Below are 17031 nucleotides of genomic sequence, written 5' to 3' on the forward strand. Positions count from 1 at the left end.
CATTTTGAATATATTTTTTGTGTATGGTGTAAGAAAGTGGTCCAGTTTCATTCTTCTGCATGTTGCTGTCCAGTTTTCCCAACCCATTTGTTGAAGAGACTGTCTTTTTTCTATTGGATATTCTTTCCTGGTTTGTCAAAGATTAGTTGACCATATAGTTGTGAGTCCATTTCTGGGTTCTCTATTCTGTTCCATTGATATGAGTGTCTGTTTTTGTGCCAGTACATACTGTCCTGATGACTACAGCTTTGTAATATTGCTTGAAGTCCAGAATTGTGTTGCCTCCAGCTTTGCTTTTCTTTTTGAAGATTTCTTTGGTTATTCGGAGTCTTGTGGTTCCATATAAATTTTAGAATTGTTTGTTCTAGCACTGTGAAAAATGATGGTGGTATTTTGTAGGGATTGAATTAAATATTTGATTGCTTTGGGTAGTATAGATATTTTAACAATATTTTTTCTTCCAATCCATGAGCATGGAATGCTTTTCCATTTCTTTGTGTTCTCTTCAGTTGCTTTCATAAGTGTTCTATAGTTTTCAGAGTACAGATATTTTGCCTCTTTGGTTAGGTTTATTCTAGGTATTTTATTGGTTTTGGTGAAATTGTAAATAGGGTAGATTCCTTGATTTCTCTTTCTGCTTCTTCATTATTGGTGTATAGAAATGCAACATATTTCTGTACATTGACTTTATACTCTGTGACTGAATTCGTGTATCAGTTCTAGCAATTTTTTGGTGGAGTTTTTGGGTTTTCTATATAGAGTATCATGTCATCTGAGAATAGTGAAAGTTTGACTTCTTCCTTACCGATTTGGAAGCCTTTTATTTCTTTTTGTTGTCTGCTGAGGCCGAAGACTTCCAGTACTATGTTAAATAACAATGGTGAGAGTGGACTTTCCTGTCTTGTTCTTGACTGTAGAGGAGTAGCTTTCAGTTTTTCCCCATTGAGGATAATATTAATTGTGGGTCTTTTGTATATGGCCTTTATGATGTTGAGGTATGTTCCCTCAATCTCTACTTTGTTGAAGGTTTTTATCAAGAAAGGCTTTTGTATTTTGTCAAATGCTTTTTCTGCATCTATTCAGAGGATCATATGCTTCTTATCATTTCTTTTATTAATGTGGTGTATTACGTTGACTGATTTGTGAATATTGAACCACTCTTGCAAGCCAGGAATAAATCGCACTTGATTGTGGTGAATAATTCTTTTAATTTACTGTTGGATTCAATTTGCTAGTATCTTGTTGAGAACTTTTTGTTTGTTTCAATTTTCTCCATCTCTGATTCTCATTTCAATCTAATCCTCACCATAGGTGGGGTTAACACATGTTGATATGGGCTCTTAAATATGCCTTTATCTTATAAACTCATTAGTAGTTTTGACTGTATATATGTTTTAATTTGTATTTATTTTAATGTTTTTATTACAGTAAAACCACATAACATAAAATTTACCTCCTCAATCATTTTTAAGTGTACATTTCAGTATAAGTATATTCACACCATTGTGACACATATCTCCAGAAGTCTTTTGTCTTGCAAATCTGAAACTTTATACCCTTTAAAACAACTCCCTTTCTCTCCTTACCCCTAGCCCCTGATAATTACCATTCTTCTTTCTGTTTCCATGTTTGGTAACTTTAGATTTTGTATATGTGTTTGGAATTAACATATATTGTCCTACAAAGCTTCTTCTATTCCTTTATTCATTTAACATTGTTGGTAAAATGTGTGTGTGTCTATATCATTGCTTCTAACTGCTATATTTCATATTCATAGTTTGCTTGGTATTTCAGTGTTGAGTCCAGTTAATTTTTTTTCCTGCACTGAAGTATACCAAGGTCTCAAACTCTCTGTTACCCCACAATTACCCAATAAACATCCTCAGACATGTCCTGCTATGGATACCCAGGAATGCGATCATGCCTACATTTGATACTTAATTTTATCAGATTGATCTCCAAAATGACTATACCCAGATTTTATTTTGTTCAGCAGTGCATAAATATCCTCTTCCCCCCAATCTTCACCAAAAATTTGGTGTTACTGGCTTTCTAATTTTTATAGTTGTAAAGAGATATTTCTTTGTACTTTTAATCACATCTTGGGTTACTAATGAATTTGAGTATTACTAGATATTTAGACTTAGCTTTCTGTGAATTGATTATTTGTGGCTTTTGCTCATTTTTAAAAATGAGCTTATTGTTTTTTTTTATTGTTTTATCAGAATTCTTTGTATAACTTAGAGATTGGTTTATGGTTGATTTTAGACTTTTAACATATCCTCTTTCTGGCTACTGTTTTTCTGCTTACTCTGTTTGTGGGATCCTTCATTAAACAGGAAACCTTATTTTTTATTTATGCAATATGTATCACTTGGCTTTCTGTATTGTGCTTTTGGAATCTCTGTGTTTAAGCAATCTTTCCAATGTTTAATTCACAAAGATATTCTCTTATATTTTTCTTCAGTTACGTTTGTATTTATGCCTTCACATTAGGCCTTTATTCCATTTGTTTTCCATCTTTGTATAGAGTGTGCAATAAGGAAACAACTGTGTTTCCCTTCATAGAATGAGCAACTTTTCCTAATATAGCCTACCAAATTATCATCATTTCCCCTCATTGTGTTGAGGTGCCATCGCTACTATATTTGAATTCCTCCTGGGCCTAGTTCTGGACTTCATATTCTCTTCTACTTTTTGTCTTCTATTTGCCTATTGTTGTGGCAGCATCACACTTATGAGAAATGCTGTGGCTCTGGTCCTCATGAGTAAATTGGGGGAGGGAGCCAAAGACAACTCTTGGTCACCATCTTGTCAGGAACATAGCATGCTTTTCTTAAGGCCCTAGACAGGCACTATAGGCAAGAGGAAAGTCAAAAATAAAAGATATTATGAGAAGAGAGTGGCAATTCTTAGTGACTTTTATAATAATCCAGGCTTGAGATTCATAATGGGGTTAACTTTCTTTTGATGACAAAAAAATACTTTTCTTGAGGTAGATCTCTGACTTAGTAAATTAAGCTCTTCTTGGATAGATACAGCTTACTCACAGTGCCTCTCACGTCTATAACATCATTTCTATTCCTACCATTACAGCACTGGTTCTCACCCCTAGGACCCATAACTTGATCTCATAATAGCCACTCACACACCTCTTGGCTCAATTCTACCCTCTAAACTATTATTAGATTGATTTGCAACAAATGTTGGGTGGTATGGGATATATTCACTGGATCTCCATGGACTACTATGTACAACCCCAGTTCCTACACCAGCATTCAAATGCCGTATGGCCTTAATCAATTCTTCCAATCTCATTTCTCACTGCCTGTGTATATCTGTTAGTCTTCAGATAAGCGATACTCCTTGCTGTTCTCTAATTATGTTGTGTGGCTTCCCATCTCTGGGTTTTAAACATCATAGAATTTTAGAATTTAAAGCGAACTTGGAGATCCTCTAGTTTAACCCTCATTATACAGAAGGGGACTGAGGACTATGTGATTGTTAGTAGGTGAAGGGCTTGCACCCACACATGCATCCCAGACTCCCAGTCCGTGCTATTTCCACTACGTTAAATCTGCCTTGCTCATGCCCTTTCTTCTGCCTCTGATGCTTTCCCCAACAACCCCTCCCTCCCTCATCTTCCTGTCAAAACTCTGCCCTTCCTGAAGGGACTAGATGTTACTTCTCCATCAAAACTTTCCCTGATCTTAATTAAAGTGAACTCTTCCTTCTCCGATTTAATATGAAACTCTGCCCCTGTCTTCATGAGCTTATACTCAGCCCTGTACTGTGGTATGTGTGTCATGCCATCTCCCTCCTCCTAAAATCTGTGTGTTTTGCAAGAAGGAGCTATGCCATCCTTTTGCTGCTTATCACATTGAAATCACTCAAATGATATTTGAGTGAAGGCACAGAAGTGACTGAATAATGAGTCACTCAAGAGTGATTGACAGCCTGTCTTTCCCAAGTATATGTGTGCTGGGGTGAAAGGGAGAGGCCTGGAATAATTTATCTTTTTTCTTTAGCCCAAACTAAACATCTTGAAAGTTTAGTCATGAGTTTCCACTTGTGTTATTTGACAACTAACCTTGCATCATCATAAAATGAGAGTGGCAACAGCTCATTGTCTTTTTTCCAAATGTTAAACTAATCACACAGCTATTAGAGGAATCATCAGAAAGAACCTAATGAGAGTCAGAAAGCTGAAGAGTCATTTGATATTTCTTCATTTTCTTGCTCCCCCCACCCCCCGCCCAAATCAGTGTCTGTGGATGGGTGATGTCAAGGTGTGTTGATGTGAGTGTCAGGTATTAGAGTGCTAAGAGGGGGAAATGATTTTGGAAAAAAAATATTTGATTATTAGGTTTATTAAAGAAAAAAACAGACTGTATGGTAGTGAATATTAGAAGATTCTAGATAGAATAGAAAGCAAAAGTAGTTAAAAGACATTTATAGAACTCTAAGTAAAACTGCCAAAAAATGAAGACGTATTTTCTATGTATGATGTGCTGGCTAGAGGGCCAGCAGGATGCTTAAGGCTGGTCCTGAAGCAGCAACAGCTAGCACTAGTTTTTAAGGGAAAAACAATTATTTTTGGGTGTATTCTAGGCTCCGGTCTTTCTGGGAGAAAGACACTGGATGAATTAGTTACTTTTTTCCTCAAGTTAGTTAACATACAGTGTAGTCTTGGCTTCAGGAGTGGAACCCAGTGATTCCAGATGAATTAGTTCTTAAGGAGAGATACATTCAGTAACTTTAGAATTTTAACTTGTTAGAATTTGGGGAATGGGTAAAATGTGAATCACTCTCTTCCTGACTTATAGGAGGTTGTCACAACGTGAATCAGGACAGAAAACACTATAGCAGGTTTGGTTTCTTTGAATGTTTCTTTTTTCTTATTGGTTGAAATGCCATTGAGTTAATAATGGGTTTGTTTTGCTGATGTTTAGGAAAAAAGATAACAAATTTCAGTGAATCAGTATAACTTTCACGTGCTGCCTTGGCCAAAACTCAGTACATTTAATGGCAGTGCCACTGTTGTTGTTTGTTGTACTGTTGCATCTTTGAAAAAGAAAAACATAATACATTTCTAGATATGTTTTCTACTCAGAATCAAATACTGTTGTTATATCTACTTAGTGGAGAAAACGTAACCTTAAAAAAAAGTTACATCCAGATTTTCTAAAAGAAACCAATTAAAATCACATTTCAAGGCTAAGAGTTTACTTCATGGAATTAGTGAGATCTTGGATGAACTCCTAATTCAGTATCTATTCTGCTTGAAGTCAAGAAGGTCTCTCTTAATCACTCTAAGATTGTTTACTCATCTATAAAATGGACACTGTATGGGGTTCTTATAAGGATTAAATGTGATATATAATACAAAGCATTCAGTATGGTGTCTGCAAAATGCTAAATTCTTAATAAATGGTACGTACTGTTAGCAGTGGTACCATTAAATCATCATTGTTGTCATCCACAGGATTACTGTAGTCAAAGCTTAGGACAGACAAAAATTAAGGTGATTCATGTCGATGCCCTGTCTAGACACAATTGGTTCCAGCAATCACTGGGATTATGCATGGATGATCCACCCATTTTAATGTCTAAATCATACAGATTTGTGCACAATTAAATTTCTTCTAAAAATATAATCAAGTTTTAGCTGTAAATAATAAAGTATCCAGCAGCTACTTTTAGAAATGCAAATCTGATTTTGTTTCCTCTCCTGTTTTAAAGCCCTCCAATGACTTCCAGTGTACTTTGAATAAATTCAGACACTTTAAAATACCTTTAAAGGCTCTACAGGGATCTGGCTCCTGCCTCATTTCCTTCCCTTTTTCCCTTTTCCCTCGCTCACTCTATTTACCCAATACACTTGCCTTTTGTTTGTAGGAGATCAATAAATATTTAATGAATTAATAAATAAATGTGTAAATGAAATCTGCTGAGATTTGCTCAGTTCATTTGTACCCTAATTTTACCTTAACCTTAAAAGACCTTACCCCTTATATTAAGAAAACCAAAGTTATTATTTATAGGTAGTATTTATTTTTCTCTTCTACACATTTGACCCTTCAGACATGGGTTTGAACTGCTTATATGTAGATTTTTTACAGTATAGTACTGTAAAAATATTTTCCTTATGATTTTCTTAACATTTTCTTTTTTTAGTTTTTTTTTATTGTAAGAATACAGTATATAATATATATATATATATAACATACAAAATGCGTGTCAATTGACTATTTGTTATCAGGAAGGCTTCTGGTCAACAGTAGGCTATTAGAAGTTGTTTTTGGGCGTGCCAAAAATTATATATGGTTTTTTGACTATGGGGGGTTAGGGCCTCTAACCTCCACATTGTTCAAGGGCCAACTGTATTTTCTACTTACAAATTTATTTTAATATGCAAATTAATTGTAAGATTATTGTAGGAAAAGACCTGTTTTGTACACACTTCTGCATGTACCGAAATATCTAAAAAGTTGATCATGAAGCCTTTTCTAAGGTCAAAGTTGTTATGCATGCAGGCCTGGGGATAGGTTCTAACAGCATGTTTTATAAAGCTAATCTCACAATAGTTTGATAATTCAAGGCACAGTGTCTACTTGTATTCTTCTCTTCTAAAATACTAGAGATTTACACTGCATATAGTTTGGAGCATAGCAGCAGAATATATATTTCCATAAATTGGTCCACTTGAGGGATTATATAACTTACTTTCTTACCTTTTCTATATTGCTGGTTTCAGAGGGTCAAAAGATTCAGAGTTCAAAACACTGATCGCCTGGGAGCTATGGATTTGTTACCATGGCAACAAGCACACTAAATCAGTAAACAAGGACAGAAGGAAAGATTGTCTCTTGTTTCCAAGCAAGAAAGGTATCAACAAAACTCAAGTCTTTCAAAGCGGATCTATAATTCTATTGCAAAGGTGACTAACAGTTGTGAGTTTCATAATTTCTGACATTTTTTTCCTGACCTAAAAATTGAAACAGTTAGATGATAGAATATTAGTTTTGAGGAAGATGATTATTTAACTGCTGTAAATTGCAATACTATCTATTCATACCAGTTTCTAACCTTAATATACAAATTATTCAAGGTCAGAGTAAGTATGAGTGAAGGTTAATTACTTTTCATCTATGTAGGTTGAAGCATAGGAAATGGAAGAGACATTTAAATTAACAAATAGAAAGGTCAGAGTATCTTTAGAAAGGTTTTTGCATCTGAGTAGTCAGTGAATAAATCTCAGAAGTATGATCACCTGGATGAAGAATTTACCTCCTGGAAACTAGAAGCAAAGCAGCAAGGAGTTGTGAATTCTGCCTCTCTGTTCATTAAGACGCCCCCTGCTGAGGGCCACTGAGGGGCTGAGCCTGAGTGGCTCAGTTTAGCGACTTCCTGGATCATAGGTTCAAACACTGCATCAGGCTCTGTGCTGATAGCTCAGAGCTTGGAGCCTGCTTAAGATTCTGTCTCCCCCTCTCTCTGCCCATCCCCCACTGGTGCTATATCTCTGTCTTCAAAAATAAATAAAACACTTAAAAAAAAGCCCCTTGCTGATGTTGGGATTGGGCTGCCTCACAAGTACACAGGAAACCTGAACTATCCATGCAGAGCTGAGGCATGTGACAGGGAGGAGACTGGAATAACTGTTGGCATTAGAGCACAGAGGAGCACTTAGCGCATTGCACGGTAATGTACGGTTTACATTTTGCTGCCTCAGCCTAGACTGTGAGGTCCATATGGGAGGAGACTGGATATTGTCATCTTTTTAATAGTAAACGCCCAGTCACAGTGCCTAGTATTTTGAAGTGGCCAAAAATATCTTGTGGAATAGATGGAAAAAAAATGACTGAAAAAATAAATTCTATCCTGGATTCAGCATTCTGTCCACTTCTTCCCAGTCTTCTGTCTTTGATGATAACACCAAAGGGCAAGGTATGAAAGTATATGGATTTGTCTTTAATGAGCCAAACTAGTTTAGAATGGTTTATAAAAATATTTTGTTTTTCTTATGAGCCTGGGTGGCTCAGTCGGTTAAGAGTCTGACTTCAGCTTGGGTCATGATCTTCTGGTTTGTGGGTTTGAGTCCTGTGTCCAGCTCTGTGCTGACAGCTTGGAGCCTGGAGCCTGCTTTAGATCCTCTCTCTCTCCCTCTCTCTCTTTTTCTCTCTTTGTCCCTCTCTCTCTCCCCCTCCCCCACTTGTGCTTTGTCTCTCTCCCTCAAAAATAAATAAACATTAAAAAAAATAAAAAAATACTTTGATTTTCTTAACACTTTTTCTCTAAATTTGACATGCGTCAGTTAGGCTGATAATTCTCTTAGGTGACAGTTGTCAAAGAAAACTTGCATCTGATGGAGTTAAACAGGCAGGGAATACTTAATTCAAGACTTTTGCAATAAGGGAGAGAAATTGATACTAACTCTCTTGAAACAAAAGACAAGAGAGTTAAACACCTTTGTGAGCTAATGGAAAAGCAGGAGAATGTTAGGTGACTGGTTGGTCAGTGTGATCAGGCCATCTGTGTTTGCTAATTGACACTTACTGTACCACAGAAACTAGCATAGAAGGGCTTTATGTTTTCTGATGATTACATTTCAAAGGGATCCCTCCCAAGTCCTTGGGAAAGGCACTGGTAGGTTGTAAAACTGGCATGAAGCTGGGAGAAGCTTTATATCTTAAAGGGGCAGAGAAAGGATTTAAAATTGCATGTTTTTAAAGTAAAAGCTTTAAGGAAAGGGTGGTCAGGGGCCTGTTGTCAGGAAGAAAACCCTCGAAAGTTTTGTCAAGCTGAGTGGAACATTTATACCATTTTGGCCAACTGTACATTATAATTTAGTGGAAAAAATTTAACCACATATCAAAAATTTTATTCGTCTTGATTTTACTATTTTTAAATTTTGAGGGATTTTCAAAAATAATAGTACACCAAAATTTGTTATATGTACTTGAATTCACTTAACATATAATCTCTTGAATTTTTATAGATTAAGCTTTGTCTTTACAATCTTAATTTATTATTATTTAGTTTTTTTTTCTTTTTTGAAGAATCTCATCTTCCTTCTGAAGGCAAAAACTTGATCATTATAATTGCTTTTAATTATAACTTCTTTAGCTTTGGTGTGCTTTTTTATGAGAAGGAACAGCCAGAATGATACTCAAAATCCCAAGTATGATTGCAGCAAAATTCCATTCACAGATTTGAATAATTTGTTATGTGTTAATCCAACTTCTCTATATTTGAGGCATTGCCTAACGTGCTGTGGGAAGAAAGAAGTGAGAATCTGTTACTCCTGAGGATCTTTCCATTTGCCAGAGGGTATAGAAAATGTTCTCTAGTATCCATGTAGTAAGTGTAATAAAAGACATAGGAAATTACTGTTTGTGTATTTGTCTGAGGGAGATACCACTTTTGAGATGATTTTATAAAGAAGATGATATTTCAATGGGAGCTGAAAAGATCAACATGTTTATTTGGGGAAGACACTTATTCCAGATGAAGCATATGTTTGGGGCTGAGGTGTAGAGGAAGGAAAGTGAAAGTGTGTTGGATATTTGCTGAGTTTGCAAGAAGAAAAATAAATTTATTTAAACCCTTAGTTATGTTTCTTGAGCTATAAGAGGTTGGGATGTCATATCACTGAAAGTATATTCTATTACTCCATCAACCCTACAGGCAGGTCTCAAACCCGTCTTTGCTTTTCCTTGCAAGGTGCAATTGAGCTCATCTCAGTTTACTCAATTTCTCTTTTCTTCTCCATTCTATATGTCTCCTACCATGGTTACACTGGTCTTTGATTGATTTATTCTGCGAGATTGATGGTCCTTTTTTCTCTCATTCTTTTATCAGGCTTGGATTGGTTCACCCAGAAGCAGAGGGATTTAGAGTAGGAGATGGAGTTGGGGTGGGAAGGGTCATTTCAGGTCAAGTAAATAGGAGATTGGGGTGAAGAAAAGAAGCACGTTATAATTTCAGCCTCAGAATGAAGAGCCTACAGCCTTAAATTCTTTCTGCTGCTAAGATTGGCAATCTCTAATGGTATAACATCTAGAATTCCAGATTATTGTAAGGTAAATGAATCTCTCTTTGTTTTTCTGCCCCTACTTTGATTTTCTAAGTTTAGTTTGGGACATAATTCCATAAAGGGTTGGTGATATGTCCCACCTCAAGATGAGGGTGCATGTGTAGGAGGAGTCAAAGGCTGGAGAAGGAAAACCCTATATGGCATTAGTGCAGTATCCAGCTGAGAATGGAGGTTAACACCAGCTGGTGGAGATCTGTGGCAGATTGTATTTTTCCAAAATGACAACAACCGTATTTGTGGTGCTCATGCTTCCAGAACTTTGCCATTCCCCTCCAAGAGGTAGATTCTGTTTCTTTTTGGACTTGAGTGGGCTTGAAACTATTCCAGCCAATGGAAAACTGTGCAAGTGATGCTATGTGATTTCTGAGACTAGTTCATAAAAAAATAGAGCTCTGGCATGCTTGGATGGCTCTGTTGGTTGAACATCTGACTTTGACTCAGGTCATGATCTCATGGGACCAATGGCATCAGGCTCAGTGGTCTCAGTGTACAGCCCGCTTCAGATCCTCTGTCCCTCTCTCTCTGTCTGCCCCTTTCCTGCTCATGCACTCTCTCTCAATAATAAATTAAACGTTAAAAAAAAAGAAAAAAGAAAAGAGTTTCTGCTTGTCTCTTTTGCTTGTGACTCTTGCCCTTGGAATTCATCCATCAACCTGTGATGAAACCCAAACTAGTCCATGCAAAGACCCAATGAAAAGGTCAACTTAAGGAGGTGGTTAGCACCAATTGCTAAACCTGTGAGTGACTGAGCTTCAAATGAATCCAGTTCACAACTTTGAAATCTTCCAGATTAGGCACTCAATGTTGTGGAGCAGAGATAAGATATCCCTGTTATGCCTTGTCCAGATTCCTAACCCAGTTATTTAGTGACACTAAGTTTTGGGGTAAGTTGTTATGTACACAAACCAGGTCTATGAATGACAGGTGGAGTCTGATCTTTATTTGAACTATTGAAACTTTTTGGTGAAGGAAACATATAATCTGAGCTATGTTGAAGGATGTCAACTTTGATAACAAGACAGCAGAGGTATTGAAGGGGAAGGAAGGGGGAAGAGACCATGTTAATAAGGATCTAGGGTTGAATCATGGCAGCAGAAGTAAATAGGAAAAGGTGGATGCGAATAGCACTGTGAAAAACAAACCCACTATATTTGAGTGCTGCTTGGACATAACAAAAAAGATTTATGGAAAGGGAAAAGTCAAAGAGAATTGAAAAAAAAATTGAGAATTTTTAGGAGCTGATATAGTTGGGGGAAAATACCTTGTTTGAGAACACTGAGTTGAATATGTCAGTGCAACATCCAAGAAGGATTCAGCAGCTGCTGGAGATACATAGTTTTCTATGGCATACTTTTCACTGAGCCAATAAATGAAAATTATAGGAATCCATGAAGAGAGTATTGAAAGGAAGATCAATGGATCAAGATGAGGGGGCACTGACAATTAAGGGACAAGAGCAGTGAAAGGAATGGGAAGAATAGTTGGAGAAAAAAACAACAACAAAAAACACCCCTCAAAAATTTAGAAGGATCCAGTGAAAGGCAATATTTCATGATGTCAAGGAAGCAGATTTTTTTTCATGAAAAACTAGTTTGTCAATAATGCGTAGGATGACAATGAGGATTTAGAAAACAACCGAATTTTATGATTAGAAGTTGACTTTATGGAGAGTAGCCTCAGGTGAGAATGAGACAAAAACCAATTTTCACAGGAAGTGGGTGGCAGGGATGGAACTTGAAGCAGGAGGAATATACCCAGTGAAATTTCTTAGTGAAATAAAGAAGAGAGGAAAATGATTGCTCAAAGATTGGGGGGAATTTGGGCATCTTTGAGGCAACAATGGAGAGGGAGACAGAAGGGTTCAAGTGCATGGAACTGGGGAAGAATCATACAAAGATCATATGTTCAAGGGTTAGTCTTAAATGGAGAGGGGACACTTCTATGAGTCAAAAGAAAACAAAGTGAAGTAGATGTAGAAATCAGAATTACATTCTTCCATTTTGTTCCTAACATTAGTATCAATATTGAACTCTTTTGCTGGGAAATAATGATGTTCTTATTGAAGATGCATAAAATGTTAGTTTGCCAAAAGATAGGACTATGATCTATAGATTTGTGCAGTTAAATAACAAGAAATAGAAGACTTAATTTTAAATATACCTCTTGTATGTCATTTTTGGCTTCCCAAATCATCTGACAAGAAAATTTAAGAGCACTGTGTAATCTATTAGTTTTTGGTTATTGGTTATTACTGTCTTTTGATGTTTTGTCACACTTTGCTCCTGTCTCTTACCAGCATTTATTTCAATCTGTGTCCAAAACGTACTCATAATCTCGGATATTTATATAAATTAGCACTTTAAAACTTCTGACAGGTGCCAGTGATATTTGGTCTATGCTTTGCCCTCACTTCATGAGAATCTCTCTCTCTCTTCCTCCTCCTCCTCTTCCTATCTCCATTTCCATCCCCATCTCTCTCATCTTCATCTCTAGGTAGACTTGGAGCTGGTTTAGTTGCCACGATGCATTCAGGCTCTGTCTAAAACTCCTTTTATTAAAAAAAAACAGATTAATTAGTATTACAGATGTGACATTATTTATCTCCTGAAAAGCCCTGATCTGTGGGGTCATTAGGAAATCCTATCATAAATGTCGGGGCTGAAAATGTAAGAGAAAATCGAATCCATCTATATATTATGGTTATTGTGACACTACCCCAAAGCAGGAAAATGGAGACTTTCAGAGGAATCATACCATTCTTTTTTATTCTTTTAATCAACTCACCCAAATAAAGTTTTAGATACATGAACATACCACTACATTTCTCTCTTAGATAAGTAAACCAAAAATATTGTGACAGTAGAGATTATATAGGATCTTTTCCTTTGCTCTAAAAATATCTATAAATGGAATCTGTTTATATAGTGTATTGATAAAAAAAAAGCTTATGATAACAAAAATTAGGAATGAAAAATCCCAGGAGGCTGGAGATTTAGAGTTCACTTACCATCTGCAGTTATTACCCTTGTGATATTTGTGTACATGAAGATACAGATTGGATTTCAAAAGTTCATGGGAAGTACTTATGAAGCCAAGAACGGTCCTCTTGTTGCAATTCCTGACTTACACAAAAGCACTTCAGAATAGCAGACAAGAGCACTTGAATTTTCCAATAATTTAAAGGCCACTTTGGGAGTCCAAATCCACATGGTTCAGTGCTTCTGGTTGTTAACATTTTGTACTGTCATTTGCCCATATTTGTTAAACAGTTTTTAATTGCTATTTTGCTTTTCTCCTTAAATAGTAGTCTTTGTAAATGAAAAAAGAAATCCTGCAGAATGTGTTTTTTCTTCTTATTTTGCATTGAACATTTAAAATGAAAATTGTTACTGTGTTCTCAGCAACCATTTGAATTGCTCTGCTTCATGTGACACTGGCTTTTTGAAAGTGCCAACTATCACTTGACTCTTCATTATTAAATCATCACTATCTATACCTGTTGCCCTGGAGTAGGAGGCTCACTATATGATTCGATTTATTTCCTTAGCAACAAATTTAAAAAGAGAGCTTGATTTAAGAGTTATACAATAAGGGTGCGTGGGTGGCTCAGTTTATTGAGCATACAACTTTGGCTCAGGTCCTAATCTTGCCTTCTGTGGGTTCGAGCCCCATGTTGGGCTCTGTGCTGACAGCTCAGAGCCTGGAGCCTGCTTCAGATTCTGTGTCTCCCTCTCTCTCTGCCCCTTCCCTGCTCATGCTCTGTCTCTTTCTCACAAATGAATAAACATAAAAAAGAGCTATATAACATTATTTTAATAAGTATTTATGGAGATTTTAGAAGTTCAAAATTTAAAAATGGCTTAACAAAAAACAAAAGCCAAGTGTTAATGCAGATGTGGAGAAATGAGAACACTCTCACACTGTTGGTGGAGATGTAAATGGTGAAGTCATTATATAAAACAGTAAGGGGGGTCCTCAAAAGATTAAAAATATAATTACCATATCATTCAGCAATCCCACTTCTGGGTATTTATCCAAAAGAATTGAAAACAGGATCATGAACACACACTAGCCCTCTTATGTTCATCATAGCATTATTTACAATAGCCATGACACAGAAACAACCTAAATGTCTGTCAACAGATGGATGGACAAAGAAAAGGTGATATATACAAAGGAATTTCATCCAGCCATTAAAAAAAGAAGGAAATTCTGCAACATGCAACAACATGGATGAACCTTAAGCACATTATGCTAAGTGAAATAAGCGAGGCACAGAAAAACCCTGCATGATTCCATTTACATAGGATATCTAATATAGTCAAATTCATAGAATCAAAGCATGACATAGTGGTTGCCAGAGGCTGAGGGGATGGGGGAATGGAGAATTACTAGTCAGTCGGCATAAAGTTTCAGTTGAACAAGATGAATAAAACCTAGAGATCTGCTGTACAACATTATACCTAGAGTCAACAATACTGTTATACACACCTACAAATTTGTTGAGAGGGTAAATCTCATGCTAATTGTTCTTACCATAATACAATTTTTAAAAATTAAATGAATAAAATATTTTGCTCCACACTGTCTTTAAGGTTTCATGTAATAGACACAGTATAGATTCGTTATTACTATTCCAATTCCATATTTTTGTTAGTTCTTTGGAGTCACCTTTGCCTTTTCATGGACAATTAGGTGGAATTGAATTTTTCTTTGTCATTAAATTGCCATTTCACCTACAAGACTGAGGTTTTTCTAGGCAATTTAAATAGAATCCTGGCACTATTTTAAGTTATAAACTCATCTCAGAAGCACCGTGCACCTGCTGTATGTCAGGCTTTCTGCCAGGTGATGGCTACAAAGAAACAGTTTCCACCCTCATGGAGTTCCCACTGGAAAGGAAGAAGCTGGTGATGATCATATCAATACTTAAATTCCATGATTATCACCTATGATAAGTACTATGCAGGGAAACGGCAGCGAGCAATGAGAGAAAATAACACCGGGGGACCTATTACCCTCAAGATTATGGGAGAAAGTCTCCTCATAGACTGAGAAATGACTAGTGACCCAGGCAAGGAACAAGTAGTGTGATATTCCAAGAGAGTGAGCTGTGCTCCTGGAGGCCTTGATGTGGGGAACAGCTTGGTGTATTTCTGGAACTGAGAAGAAGGTCCTAGTGCAATGGGATATGAAAAGAGGGGAAGATGAGTTGGAGGTGGGAAGTTTGAGTAGAGAGAGGCCAACTGATGCAGGGGTTTGTAGTTCATGACATAGGGTTTGTTTGTTTTGTGAAGTACAGTTGGAAACTGTTGGAAAATGTAAGTAGGAAAGTAGTAGGATCTAATGTATTTATTTAAATGATTAGCTTATAGAAGGTCAGGAATTAGAGAGTGAGGCAGAGTGCAGGGAATACTCCCTGTTGAAGAAATAAGTCAGGAAGTATATCTTTCTCTACTTTAACAAACACAGTTTGATTGTAAGAGCAATGGGTATTATAAACATTGGCAATTCTGTGTTCTGTGTATCTCGTTAAAATTACTTACGTTTTTGTTTTGTAATGTTCACGTTTAAACGTTATGTTTAGTTTCTGCATAGAGTCTTATTTCCTGTTTTCAGTTTCTTTAAAAAGTTGAGATCATAATACCATACATATGGCCTTTATTCATTCAGCAAAATTTTACTGATCATATGCTATAAGAATTGTACAAGGTGAAGACGTTTACAACTGCCATCTGTCACCCTACCCTGTCCCTACTCGCACTCATACTTGCTGTCTGTCTTGCGTCTGTGGATCACTAAGCTGTAGAATCAGTATTCACTATGCCATCTTCTCCTTACACTTGAAAAAATGTATATATCAGTTCTTTCTATCTTTTATTAAATAACATCTTTCTTTAATTCAACTCCAGAGTCCTTGGCGCTGCTGATTCTGCTGGGCTTGAGCTAACGTTGAAGAGGTAGGTACGTTTCATCTCATGCTTTTATTATTAGGGCCCAGACTATCTAAATTTAATGCTGCTTCTGGAAACTTATAAGTAATTTTGACAACAAGAAAACTGAAAAATAATTCTTGAAAGTAAAAAACTAGCATCTCTATTTGCTATCTCAAGAACATAATATACACACATCTAAAGAAGCTGTCTGTCCAATGTAGTTCTTAAAGAAACGAATGGAGTCTCCCAAATTAGAGTGCACTTGTGCATACTTAATGTTTCAGTTAGCTATTTATGCAAAGTGCAGGTTCTTCTCTCTTTTGAGAGATGAATGCACAAGTATGTAGCTTACCGATTTTTGTTTTGCTGCTGCCACAAATTGCACAAGACCTTGTTAAAGTTCTCTTGTCCATTTAAGGTTCACATTTTAGTCAGTCTTCAAAAATGCATTTCTTTGGTTCTTGCTCAGAGTTAAGTGATGAATTCTCCATTGCTTTTAGAAAGAAACATAACACTTACCAAGTACTCTAGGGTTGAATTCTGTAAGTAAATTTCTGAGTTTCTGAGGTGATCTTTCTTCACTCTTTCCTTAGCACTTCTAGATTCTGTGTTGCATGTACTGAACTTTAGTGTTTAGTAAGCACACTAAATCTTTTGCACAAATTATTTGTTATTAGAAAAGTTATTGAATTGAGGAAAATATGTTCAGAAGCAATAAACATTGAGAACTTGTGGTTGAAAATTTAGTTACATATATTTAAATATTCGTCATGGTAGTTATGAAAATGCCTACTTACCTTTGCAAATATAAAGTAATATGTTTTCTTTAATCTAGAGGCAAATATGATCAGTTGTTTTAGTAAACTATATGATATTCTTATAATGATAATGGTTAAATATTTCACTTGCATGCAGATGAAATGATCACTGATAACGTATACAGCTATCATGTAGATAATCTTTTTTCATTGCTTAGAAGATAGATAATATATGAGC

The 17031-nt window shown here is 36.1% G+C and overlaps 1 long non-coding RNA gene across 2 annotated transcripts in view; it reads left to right on the forward strand.

Moving 5' to 3' along the window:
• The window catches only part of LOC125933873 (uncharacterized), a 105168-nt gene that overhangs the window by 51222 nt on the left and 36915 nt on the right, over positions 1–17031 (forward strand). The window contains exons 1-2 of one of the 2 annotated variants that reach the window (XR_007461132.1): positions 6851–6940; positions 16012–16059. This is a non-coding gene — a long non-coding RNA (uncharacterized LOC125933873). Of the gene's footprint in view, positions 1–6850; positions 6941–16011; positions 16060–17031 lie in introns of those variants that run through there. The other variant, XR_007461133.1, reaches the window with a different exon arrangement.

Source organism: Panthera uncia (assembly GCF_023721935.1).
Source record: "Panthera uncia isolate 11264 chromosome A1 unlocalized genomic scaffold, Puncia_PCG_1.0 HiC_scaffold_16, whole genome shotgun sequence".
NCBI lineage: Eukaryota > Metazoa > Chordata > Mammalia > Carnivora > Felidae > Panthera > Panthera uncia.